Source organism: Cupressus sempervirens, chromosome 6 (assembly GCF_028749045.1).
Source record: "Cupressus sempervirens isolate cs-2001-9-10 chromosome 6, ASM2874904v1, whole genome shotgun sequence".
Lineage (NCBI taxonomy): Eukaryota > Viridiplantae > Streptophyta > Pinopsida > Cupressales > Cupressaceae > Cupressus > Cupressus sempervirens.
In genome coordinates this window covers 346,055,701-346,069,662 of record NC_143123.1, presented here as the reverse complement: position 1 = coordinate 346,069,662, position 13,962 = coordinate 346,055,701, and the positions used below count along the sequence as shown (strand labels likewise).

The 13,962-nt window shown below is 35.0% G+C and overlaps 1 long non-coding RNA gene across 1 annotated transcript; it reads left to right on the top strand.

The window, feature by feature from the left end:
• Positions 1-5,069: 5,069 nt before the first annotated feature.
• On the top strand, positions 5,070-10,020 carry LOC149552546 (uncharacterized). Its single transcript, XR_016353362.1, has 4 exons — positions 5,070-9,103; positions 9,205-9,435; positions 9,534-9,599; positions 9,696-10,020. It is a non-coding gene; the product is annotated as an uncharacterized LOC149552546 (long non-coding RNA).
• Positions 10,021-13,962: the final 3,942 nt, after the last annotated feature.

Here is a 13,962-nt window from a genome sequence, read left to right as displayed (position 1 = left end):
TTATTTCTGCCAATTTAATAGGTTTCAGATTTTAGACTTGCCCAACTTTTAGTATCTCACTCAATACAAAGGTCATCCAAGGGTGTTAACCTTTTCACATTCTAACTTCTAGTAGAGCAACCTTGAAGAGCTAGGGTTTTACCAATGTGCTCAATATTTCACCCAGTTGATCTATATACCCAATAATTTCACCTTCAGTATAGTTAATAGCATTAGTATGGATAAGGTGACAGTTGTACAATTCCCAAGCTCTTCATATGCTGTGAAACACATTGGATCCCATTGGGATGCAACTAAAGTTTTGCCAAATCAAATATCATGACAATGTAACCCTTGCCATTTGTTGGCCCTTTTGATAGAGGCTTCATGTATATGTTTCCTCTTGAGCAATTTCTATGGCTCCTCACTATTGAGAGCCTTCACAAACCATTTACTAGGTAACAATGTTTTGCTTCCCAAGGTCCTTAAGTAACATACCTCCTTCATCTTTTCATACACAAAACCACAAAAAAATTTCTTATTAATTTATGAACTCTATTGATTTGATACCCTACAAAAAACCATGTGTAGGCATACTAAAGTGTAAGACGAGAGTGTTTGTTGAACAACTTGAAGTTAACTTGGTAGAGACAAGTAGTTCAAGTTACAACTAGTCCCTCATCTTAAGAAAAGTAGGGGAGATTAAAAATAGGAAACCTAGATATCTTAAATTTCATCAAGTACTCCTTATTGCCAACCATAATTATTAATAGGTTCATGAAGTTTATGAGTCCAATCAAGAAGAATGCATTTGACTTGCGACACTTTTGATTCAATAGATTTTATTTATTGTGGCTTCATCTAGAATAGTCTAAAATCGTGCAAAAGTGATGTAGTGGGTGGAGAAAAGATATTTAAAACCCTTTTTTGATATTTTTCTATGTTTTAGTAATTTGCATTTTGGAGGTTGAAGGAGCAAAATTTTGGGTTAAAAATTTCATTGGTCCACTTGGTAAGTTCAAGGCATTGTATTAAGAGTTTGAAATTAGATCTCTCAAATACCTTTCTATTGGTGTAGGTTGTTTTCAATTCTGAGCATTGAGCATGGAGTTATCACCCTACTAGGTTGGGTTCACCACATGTTAAGGTGACAAAGTTTTTACCAAATCCACAAGATCCTTCAAAAGCTTTTAGTTTTAAAGTTTGCTTGTTACATAGAGTGCATGTGTTGTGTCATAGAGCTTTTGATGGTTCAAAGGTAAACAACTACTACAAATCCCTCCAATGTGCTATGTTTTACCAACACACATGTTTAGCATAACCTAAAGGGATGAGCTCCACAAGCTCCCTCCTACGTGATGTGTTTACGAGCCACAATCATGTTGATCAATAAACTATGGGATCCACAATTGTCAAGTTAAAGTGTTGCTCGTTGATCTAGCAAAGCATCTTAAGGTAGATTTGGTCCAAAAGAAACCACTGCCTTGCACCAAAAAGCGAGTCAATACTGTGAGTGGAATTGTAAAGTGTGTTATGGGAAATAGCTATCAAGGGTACATCCCCACTTCCCATATACACTGGAATACAAAACCCACCCTTAGACCAAATCTGATTAAAACAACCCAAAAGGATGAAGGATGCTTACATACGATCTAGATAAAGGGGGATTTTGGAGGTAGTGACTATACTAATGTAAATGTATGTATATGACATATAAAGTAAAATGCTAATGCAATGATAAAGGAAATGATAACTAGCAAGATATGATATTAGATCTAATGTATCAAAGTACACGCGAAAGGAAAATAGGAATCATGTACTCACCCTGAGGATTAGTAGATGACAAGTAAACCTCTAATCTGGGTTTGACTATCAAAAACTTGTCGGAAGCATAAATAGTATAGATTTGGGAACTTGAGACCTACATCTCATGATTGTATAATTTGTAGATCCTTGAGACAATGCCAACTTGGGACTCAATTTGGCCTAGTCCTGGGAGGATGCAAATTATTTAATTATGTGGAGGATCAATCTTTGGTTTTAAAAAATTTAAAAATTAGAATATGTAACTCTTTGCCACTTGTTCTTGCACATAGGAAACAAGGGGAGACTAGTGTGGAAAAGGGCTTGCCTTGGTCAAGCCCATAGATAGGAATTAACCTTGAAATGAAATAATGAAAGTATGTAAAACAAAAAAAATGTAAGTATTCACCTTGCTTGTAAAACTCTTCTGGGTAGATGTTAGGATTTGATAAACCCATGAAGATATATGCATGCTTTCTTGAGACGTGTTGTAGAATCAAGGATATCTTTAGAAATGATGGATCTATACTTGCCAAATCCATATCTTATATGAATGTTTGCTTGATCACTTCAATGGAGAAAAAGAGAAAATAAGGATGAGGATTTTCTTGTTCATTCGTGGTTACCATTGAATGGATCTTGAATTACAAGAATACTTTGAGATCGTGAATTGTATGCTTGTCTTCAAATCTTGAAATCTAAAAGAGATTGATTACACTTGAAATCGTAAAAGGTTGCTTGCATAGTAGATGGATGTAAGTACATAAGAGTGGATTGATAATTGTGGATGTGAAAATGAGGAGCCTTCACATCCTCTTATAGTAATTTCAGGGATCAAAATTGGCAAGACAATTACAATTAAGATGAGAAAATGAAACATCCCTACATTAGGCGTAGAGCCCATTGAAAATCACTCCTTGATGACAAGGCTAACTCCAACCTAGTCCTAGAACAAGGCCACCATCAACCTAGCTTCGAAGAGGGTAATTTAAAAAATGGTTCGAGGTTTCAGAAGAGTTTTGTGGCAAGAGGATAAGAGGAGTGAGAAATCAAGCATGAACACATATAAATATTAAAAATAACTGAAATGAGATGGTAAAGGTCTTAGAACTTCTAAATAAATGATTGCTAACTTTTTAGTATGATACATTTTGCCCACACTTTAGTGAGAGTATGAAGCAAATGCATGCTCATGACAAAGTAGATCAAAAGGATCAGATGATCTTATATGGGTTAAGGAGGTGAGAAAACATGAAGCCCCCAAGTGACTTCAGTCCTCATCAAATCCAAAATTAAGAGGTGTGTGTGTGTGTGTGTGTGTGTGTGTGTGAGAGAGAGAGAGAGAGAGAGAGAGAGAGAGAGAGAGAGAGAGAGAGGTTGTGTTTTACTATGAACCACACAACGAAGGCACAACAAAAGATGACATATTTTCTACTAGGTTTGTGTGCCATGAGCCAATTTGTCAAGGATTATTTATCCTTAAGGAAATTATATCCATTAAGGGATCCAACAAAGGAATGACCTGTCCTAAGGGAAGGTAAGCTTCCTTAGGGGATAACAAGGGGGAGAAGCAAGACCTATCCTCAAGGAAAATGTATTAATAAGAGATTCAACAGAGCAATCTATCATAAGGGAATGTAAGTTTCCTTAGGTATCAAAATGAGAAATAAGATCGATTCTTAAGGAAAGTGTATCCATTAAGAGATCCAAAATGCAAAGTAACATTGAAACAATGTGTGTTCTCAAAATGTTATTAGAGTGAATGCTCCTATGTTACAACTATTGCAAACACCTTAATGGGATAAATGGATTAAATAGAGCACATTGACATCCATCAGAAATGTTTCTACTATGAAATACCGTAAAGAAAGGACACATAAAAGGAAATGAGCACATAACAAAAGAGAGCATGGAAAAGATCTACCAACTTTGGGGTTTCTATGATCATATAGTAATACGTGAAATATTATGTTAGAATGAAATGCCATTATTCCCCAAAGGAAGGATACCTACAACAAAATGGAAGAAATTCATGTAAGAGTTACGAAGAAAAGTCCTTTTGGGTCTACATCAAAGAGAACAAAAAAAAAGCCTACCATTTCACATCATCCCAAGTAGACAACACAAAGACACATTTATGAATAATGATACATGCACATCATAATATGTAGAAACATATAGAGGAAGAGAGATACAAATACCAAAACGTTTAGGACATGTAAGCTTCTTTATTACCTTGCACCAAAATAGCAACAAGGGTTGTTTAAACAAATCTAAACAAATAAAATAACATGCGACACATCATGGCGAAAGCACATTATGACAAGAAACCACATAGAATCCACCATATAAGAGGAGCTAATCAAGTGTATTGCCTACCCCCTATTTCAATCCATAGTGTTTAGGGAAGGTGGGAAACTTGCAAAAGGAGAAACACCAAGCATGATAGATCGAACAATAGCCAATAATAAACAAGGACCACACTATGAAGATAGGTCACTACACTCATTACTAGGAGCGATAGATAAATGTTCCAAAAATATAATTGGTAAATTGTGATCAATATCAATTGTCTTATACATGTCATTTAATTCATTTGCATGAATATCATTGTTAGTACCATAAACATCATCATGAAGAATATCATCATCATCATCAAGGTTAATTGTAATAGAATCTAAGATTTGAATAACTTTGTCAAGTTTAAATTTATTTCCCCCACTGGCTCAAACATAGGTTCGTCAAAGGGAAGCAAAGTATGGGGAAATGTATTAGGTTATGACAGTAACCATGAGCATGATGGTTACATTTAGTCTTGTTAGAAATTTGGGTTAGGATAGGATCAATCAACACCATGACCTTTTCTTCTTTAGGAGGAAGAACAAAATGAATCACACTAGGTAGAGAGATGTCAAGGAAGAGGATGCATATAAGAGATATGAGGTGGAGCATAATCTTATAAAGGAGGTATAGGTGGTGTAGGAAGAAGTTCACCTCTAGGATCATTCTTAGGTTTTCTAAGTTCACAAATCCGTATAATCTTGTAGGATTGGTGTGATTGAAAGAGGTAGTTAGGAAGGGTTTGAGTTGGTTGAGGTATGGAAGGCCAAAAGAAATCAAGGTCAACTGAGTCTCGAGGTATGAAAGTTGATAAAGACTATGGTTAACGGTCATAATCTCTCCATCATTAATGCATGTATTTAAATAGGAAAAACCACAAATTTAATGGAGGTAAGCCAAGGAAGGCCAAGTTTAACTTGAAATTGATTAGGAGTAAGAACCATGTAAGATGACTCCAAATTAGTTAAGTTTTTAACACTAGTGATCGAAGCAGTAGTAAAACAATGAAAGAAACATTGTAAAACCATGTAAATTCACAAAACAAATGTACTCATCAATAACACATGAGTTTTGTACGTGGAGACACTCAACGCAAGGGTGGGAACCACATTCAGAGTAATATACCCACTAGCTTTTTAATGCATATAAAGTTTTCCTTGTTAGAGGCTACAACTATTTCTTTAGAGAACACATTCTGCTAGGAATGCTTATAACTTGTGAAGATTACAAAATCTTGTTAAAGCTACCTTGTAAGAGGATATACAAACACTCCTAGGAGGTACCTTGTGAGAGTGTGCACAAAAGCTTACTCGATTAAGAGCCTGCAAATAGATGTAATGGTAAGAAAGCAATCTAAATGGATGTCCTAAGAATGACACAATCTTTCCATGTAGATCTCCTTGATAAATCCTTGACAATTCTTTGATCATCTTCCTTTCCTTGGCCTACCTTATGAACTGAAATGGTTCGCTTTTCACTCACTATGGTTGAAAGGTTGTTTGTTGTTCTTGTTGTTGTGATCTCTTCTTTTCTTCTCTACAAATTGCAACAACGTAAAAAAACACTTCAACAACAATAAACAAAAATAATGTGAAAAAATTCCTTTTCACATCCTTAATCTTGGGTGCCAAAACTAACTTAAAAAATCTTTCTCATAGTGAAATTTGAATTGTGTACACGAGCTAGTCACATAACACCTGCGACACTTTTGAGTAGGTGCCTAACTTCATAGGCCTACTTGCCTTTTCACAAGCCTGTACCTAGCTTCTATCTTTGCATCCTTCAACCACTTTACATCTCTCTTCCTAATTGTCCTTTAATCATGTCACATCATTGGTGACCTTAATGCTCAATCCATGACAAACTGTTTACTAAGGCTCTTTTACTTGTTGTGAATCCTCATAGTCACATCCCCTATTCTGATAGGTGAGAGGTCCTATCAGTGGTGGTTTATATTTGAACCCTTATGCATCTTCCTTTATTGGTTTCCAATCACTAATAACGCTTAGAACTTTGTAATGCTAAGTATTAGCCATCACCTTTCCCTTAGTCATTTTACCAAGTTGAGTGATAAGTCCAACAATCTCCCCCTTCGACATTGATGGAAAAACCTTTGATGTAACTCTGATCATTCTTTGCAACATTTGGACTCAGTCAAGATTTGTGAGACTCCCCCTCAAAGTGGTCTACCTATACCTATTCTTAACTGCTACTCCCCTTTTCTCTGAACTATTGTCTATCAATTTCTCCCCCATTCTTCTTCTCTTATTTTTGATACTATCTCCTCTTATTTTTTACTTATCATCTTTTCTTACTTGACACCCTTCACTCCCTTTTTATGTCACTACCTTTTCCCAACAATGCTTCTATGTCTTAGCATATGAGCAACATTTGCTCTTCTTTTCAATTGCTGCATCCCCTTTATGGCTTCTCCCTCATTGTTCTCCTTATCTTCTTTCCTTTTCAACACCTTCTTCCCCTTTTTGTCACTCAATGACAAAGGGTCATAGTTTATCAAATATATCTTTATTGAATCTATGCATTTGCAAGTTATGTGGTCCATGATGCCTTCAGGTTAGTGAGAGCAATAGTCCACTTAAAATATTAGCCATGGGTTCGCCGTTGCCATCCAATGTACTAACCAGTGGCTTGGCTATGAGTTCCTCTACACCTTTAACGTGTCCTTGAATGATGTTTGTCAAGGGTGACAAAATACTTTGAAGTTACAAGAGCTTTAGAGTCCACTTGTCATGTTTAGTATTTACTTTGTGAATCAGGTGAATGGTTTCTTGAGTCTTCATTGTATATTCTATTGCTGATTCTGTCACTGTGTTAAACAAATTTTGTGCCAGTTGAAGCTCCTGTATTGTCTTCTCTACATCATGCATAAATGAACTTGGATCGAACACCTTTTGTAGGATTGGTTTAATGGCCTTTAGTTCTTCAATCTTCTCATCTTTTTCCTCCTCCAATGTCACCTTTCCAAGCTTGACAAGGTTGATGAGCTATCTAATTCTCTTTGATTTGACTTTATTTTCTGCTACTGTGTCAATGCCTTTCAGTTGTTCTTCAATGTTTTCAACTATATGGGTGAGTTGTCTGATTAGATCAGTTTCAAGATCATAGGTGACCTTTGAAGCTAGATCTACAATAATGCTTCTGACCTTGACAAGTGTTTTGGGCAATTATTCTCTTATTTGTTACTTTAATTTTTCATGCTTTTCTACTAGCCTTGAATATTGTTTGAGTTTTGGAAGGCTCATATCCTTAAGTCTCGTCTTCATTTCCTCAATCACTTCATCAAGTGAGTTTTATGTTTCTATTTATGCATCATGCTCACAATGTTTTGAGTTGGATGACAAGGATAACAAGGGTGACACTTGCCAACCTTTTCACCTCTTCTTTTTCTTAGGTTCGTGTTCTGCTATGCTCAACTTTTTGTTATGGGTAAGTGCACCAAGTTGTGGTGCCAAAAAGGTGACACCTTTTTTTTTTCTATCTTTCAATAGCGCGTACGCACTATGCTTTTAAAAAACCCAAATTATTATAAATGGGTTGCAAACCCGCAACTCATTCATTTTTTCTTCACTTTCCAACTTCCCCTCTTCATAGTGCGTACGCGAATTGAGAAAATTGAAGGTTTTCGCCACTCGCCTTGTCAATATGCCTCCTCGCCGTCAAAGTTCGAGATCATGAGCACACAATATGTTGTCTAACCTTATTTTTACATTGTTTTATATGTTCTTTGTATTATTTTGTAGGTTTTTTTTTTCAATTTTTTTTCAATTTGTTTTATTTATTTAGATTTCACTTGATTTCTTATCAGGAAATGTGAATAATGAACTGACAAATCCCCAAGAAGATCAAAACCAAAACCCTCAACAAGATCCAAACCAAAACCCTCAACAAGATGAGAATCAAAACCCTCCATAACAAGAACAACAAATTCCGCAGCCTGCACCAATTGGAAGACCTCCTCTTGGCACACAAAAAAACATAATAAATGAAATAGAAAGAGACAAAAATGAATTAGAAGCACTCATTGGTAGGTTGAAAGCTTGTGGACAAACCAATCCAATGAGAGCTCAATTGGCGTCCTCCCTCAAGTCTATTAAGACCCACATAGTTTCTATTAGTGTTTAGTTAGATATTTGGCGGGCTAAGAGGGAAGAACAAAAAAGATATTATGCAAACAAATTATCATATGAAGATGTAAAAAAAAAAAGAAATACCAAGAGGTAGTATTTGTGCATTGTTTAGAAAGCTTGGTGAACAAAATACTGTTAGAGAGTCAACTAAATGGTTCCCCATCCATTGGTGCATACACGATGGTATTAGAAATAATTTTTTAGATAGATGGTGGATGGTTTTTGATGCCACTCCCTGCAATAATCACAAGGTCCCAATGTATTTCTTAAGGAAATTGTATTGTGAGTTTGTCCTTGGGGAGATCCCCAATAATTTTGATATATTAGAATCTCAGGGTAGAGGTGGGGGGTCATCATTTGAGAGGCCGGAGGCATGTCGTGACACTAATGTAGTTAGGGCACTTGTGGTCAACCCACAGGGTGAGCATGTGACTATTCCTTCAATTGTGAAGGAACATGTAGATGCCAACACTCTAGGGACTATTAATGCTTTGACGCAGACACTCATTCATTGCACGAGTCTATTAGTTGAGGAGGAGCCTTCTGCGTGTCACGATCAAATGTGCACATCATGTAGATCCTTATGCACATTTGGCAGTCATGTTGGAGATGGTGCAGATGATGGGCTCATCATTGATTAGTTCCTAAATGAGACATTTGGCATTGACACATAGGTAAATTACAATTATAATAAACTAATTTGATCACATTTCATACGTATAGTGAATGACTAATTAATTAGCATGTATTGACATTGTTCAAAATTTAGGGTCAGAGTGTTGGCAACCCTAGTAGTGATGACCCCATTTTTCGCCCCGTCGATGAGTCCAGTGGTATGTATCGATTTAATCATTTAAATTAATACACATATTTATTAAGTAATCATATGAAGGATTGCCAAAAAAAATTATGCATGTGCATCTATTGTCTACAGGACCATCGACATTCACTACGGACTCCGAGCCTAGATGTGATACGAGCTTCGTAGAGGTACATTTATTTCACGTTAATTTAATTCATTTGATTATATTTGTTTCATGTTTCATGTTACATGTAACGTGTATTGTATGACATGCAACTCTTGACTTCTGAGACTCCTCATCTTCGGCAGTCCGTCGATCTTGGAGTGGCTGCAACTATGGCTAGTTCACAGCCATTGACTGAGGTATGAAAGAATTTTTCTTGGTTTTAGTTGTTTATAATAGTTAGTATCGAAATTTCTAATGTTATTTATAAGCGATTATATTGATTGAATTGTTGTAGGGTCTTGTTACACCCAATCATCCATGAGCCTTCGAGGTGGATTTGCAAAGCGACTATTTGATGGTGGTAAGAAAATAATTAATTTTGTGTGTACATATATTTGATTTCAATGTATAATAATTATTGATTCATATCTACTTTGTTTGTATCAACTTGAGTTAGAGAAGAGCCTCAACAAGAGGACGAGCGATCGTGTGAGAAAGACCCCATCATCGCCATCAGCTCCCTCCACACAACGACCGAAGACCTCTAGAGATTTATTTCCTTCCCCTCGTGGGAAGGAGAAGATATAGTTGATAGACATACATGTATAGGCATCAACGGACATATATATATTGGATTTTATGTCAGTGGACATATTCGATATGCATTTGATGTATATATAATATTTTATATTTGATGTATGACATTATTGGTTAATATATGATATGTTTGTTCATGTACGACATTATTGGTTATCATAATATATTATGTGTTTGTTAATGTATGACATTATTGGTTATCATTTTATATTATATGTGTGTTCATGTATGACATTATTGGTTATCATAATATATTATATGTTCTTTCATGTATGACATTATTGGTTAATATAATATATTATATGTTCGTTCATGTATTACATTATTGGTTATCATAATATATTATATGTTCGTTCATGTATGACATTATTGGTTATCATAATATATTATGAGGTTGCATGGGTACTTTTACCTACACCCCTGGTACTCGTACCCACGTACCCAAGTACCGGGTACACATATCCCAAGTATCGGGTACTCGGTGGAGAGCGTCATATCTAAGGACCTTGATTGAGATTTCAAATTATTTTTTTCGATTTTTTGTTTGTGTATCAGCTCGTTGCTTATCAAGCTTAATTCAATACCTAATCAGTTCAAAACTTTGATAGAATATTGATAAACAATAAACTTTATCACTGTTTAAGCATAAGTTTATCATTTCCAATATGTCATCGTCATATGATTTATGATCTTGTTCATGTTTAAAGTTTTCCTTCTCTGTTATTTGTTTATCAAGCTTAATTCAATACCTAATTAGTTTGAATTTTTGATACAATATTGATCAACAATAAAATTTATTAGTGTTAAAGCCAAAAATTTATCATTTGCAATATGTCATTGTCATATGATTTATAATCTTCTTGTTCATGTTTAAAGCCTGCCTTCTATGTTATGCATCTAACCATTTATCATAAATTATTATTACAAACATATAACAAATCTAAAACTGAAAACAATACATTACATTTGCAAATTTTATCACTGTTCTTGATTTGAAAAATCATTCATGACTCATAAATTTAGGTTTTCTATAAATATAAAAGTATAATTCAAAATAAAGTTTGACATACCCAAGTACCGTCATCCCCTATTATAAAAAATAGTTGTACTTCTACCTATACTCGTACCCATACCCATACCCTAAGTACCCCAAGTACCCTTGTCCCCGTGCAACCTTCTATATTATATGTGGATCTTGGTGTTTTCTATAGACCTATGTGGTCTATAGGATCTCTTGCTACTTAGAACATCCCTTGACCTTGCCCAACCTCCTCACCAAGTTAACTGATCCAAACTTGCAGCATCACTCCCTTACTCTTCTAGGAACAATATCCCTCTAAAGGTTTTATAGGTCTACTAGGGTACCATAGCAATCCCTAGTCCAACCAAGGTTTCCATGATGTCCTAAGGTGTTATTGGAACACTTGTACTATGCTTGAATGGATAACAACAATGGGTTTGTACTCGATTTCAAGATTTCTTTACAAAAGGGCTACAAGGAGAGCCCCTAATTAGGCCTCCACCCGGATTTCTAGGGCCAATAGCTCCTTTGTCTTAGAGTTTCAACACCTCTAGCCTTAAGAACAATTGATACATAGGACCCATGCTTAAGGATTTTTAGAGTCTCATGGTGTGTACAGGCCGCACAACAAAAATAGCAAAATTGAGGGTTTGGTAGGGTTTTCATGGTTGCCTGCTGTCCCCACTTTTAAGACACCTTCCACACTTCATCAAGACTCCTCCTCCACAAGTTAGAACCTCCTCATACCCCTCTTCAATCCCTCAGAAGGGAAAGTCATCATTCTTCAAGCTTTTCTCTCAAGAGCTCTTTCTTTGTTGATAGTCCCTAGCCGGGCATTGCCTAGCTCACCTATGGCTTGGTCAAAGAATTCTTTGCACTCACTTTTAGGGCCCTTGCTTGCATAATATGATACATTAGGGTTTGTAGCCTTGAAATCTAGAAGACCACAGAATTTCCACGGTGGAGACAAGACTTGCAACCCTTTCATGATAAACAACTCCAAAACTAGCAGTAGACATGTATCTTTGAAGAAATTTACAAAACCTTTCAAAACTTGATCACAAACTATAACTAATGCATGTTGAATATAGAGGCTAAAAGTATCTAATTTTTTTAGCTATTACAGAGAACTTTCATATATCTATTACTTGACCTCATTCAGTCCATGTCTCCTGGCTTAAGGCTCCACTTTCATGGCATTAATATCCTTAAAAGTGTATTATGCCAGTGCTTTAAGATAATGGGATGTATGTCCCATGTTCATTTGTGACAAACTACTTTCCTAAACCTTTTTGTTCTTTAACTTCTTGAATTTGACACTTTGTCAACTATACAAATCATCTTTCACATCACCAATAAGACAACCATGAACTTCATTGTTTTAACATCTTTTGGAATCCATTTGCTCATTTAGGCCGTGAATTTCGGAGTGCCTATTGTCATCTTCTTTAGCACTACTATTGCCATAATGCTATAACTCTCACATTCTCCAAAGGGAAAACCTCACTATTTCAATGTCTTATCCTTAATGTTATGACAATTGCACATCTTTGGACCTCTAGATTTGTTAGGTTCTTATTCATTAGATCACCATTCGTCATAACAATATAATAATATATTGATATAATGTAGCCTCAAAATCACCATATATCACTAGCGCACTAACATGTATGCAAAAATATTTGAAAGCCTTTGTTGAATTCTCAGTTCGTGCTAGGTGAAACTTGTAAATTTATTCTAATAGAGTTCAACATTGAAAAAATAGGAGTAGATAATAGGTTTCCTCAAACTACCAACCTACCACCACCTAAATGGCAGTAGGAGCTCCTCTTCATAGCTTTAGAACTGTGATTGTTCCTACGTGGTTATCTCTTTATGAATTAACTCACAACTTTACAACTCATTGTAGTATTTGATTGTGAGCCATCTTGCACATATAGAACTAGGTGTTTTGTTAAAAGATCCTTGAAACATTTTAATTTATTACTCCTACTGTAAATAGTACTAAATGTCTTCTATTCTATTACACATGATTACTAGATTTATTAAGATTGTTGTCTCACTATTATTTTTGTTAAATTCGCTATCATATGATCCATTAAATTAGTTCTTATATACCTCTACCATAAAGGTTCTCCTTGCTTTTTACCATATGACTATAATCAATGTGATATAGTAGTAAACTAGCTTTTAAGAGGTTTTTCATTATACTTTAATCAATCATTGATCTCAATTGGACACCTCTATTCCATTTGCACATAACTACTACATAGGCTTCTCACATGCACTTTTTCACTTGTTTGGATTGAGCACTATGTTGTGCTTAGTTGGAAGAAAATTCAGAATGATTTTAAAGATTTTCATGATCATACTTTGCCACTTGACATTCTTTTACTTATTCCATCTACATAGGAAACAATTCCACTTTAACATGAATATTAAGTTTAATACCATGTCATTGTTTTCATGGAAATTAGCATTTTGATAAAGATTTAAGATTTTTTCTAGAGATGTTGATAGTTAGACTACTACAAATGATTAAAAAGTTGTTCATCACACTCACTATTGTTGCCTTGAATATTTTCCTTTGATCTCATTCCTTCATAATGCTTTTACCTTATGCATTGATTATCATTAACATTGTTTTGACAATTATAGTAGCCTTTTATCTAAAACTCTTCATGAATATCATCTCCCTTAGTTTATGACGTACATCCCAACCAATCATTACTTGGAATGTAACACTTTCCATAGTCATTCCCTATCATATTCAAAAAATGTTCTCTACTTTGATATTTATTTACCATTATCTACTCTCTATTGCATATATCATATGAGTTTCTTGGCTCTCTCTTTGGAAAACTATCCTCAATGCATTGTGTAGATTCTATTCACTTATTGTCATTCTAAAATATACTTTCATACTTTATATATCTATTTACTTTGACTTCTTTTTTATTGCCTATCATGAAACTATCATACATTGGTGAGGGTCACATGTACCCACAACTATCAAAAGTACACTTCTTTAAAGGATCCAAACCATTATTCAATATAAGACAATGAACTAAAAAACATCACAGTTTACAAATCTATCATTTAGGAG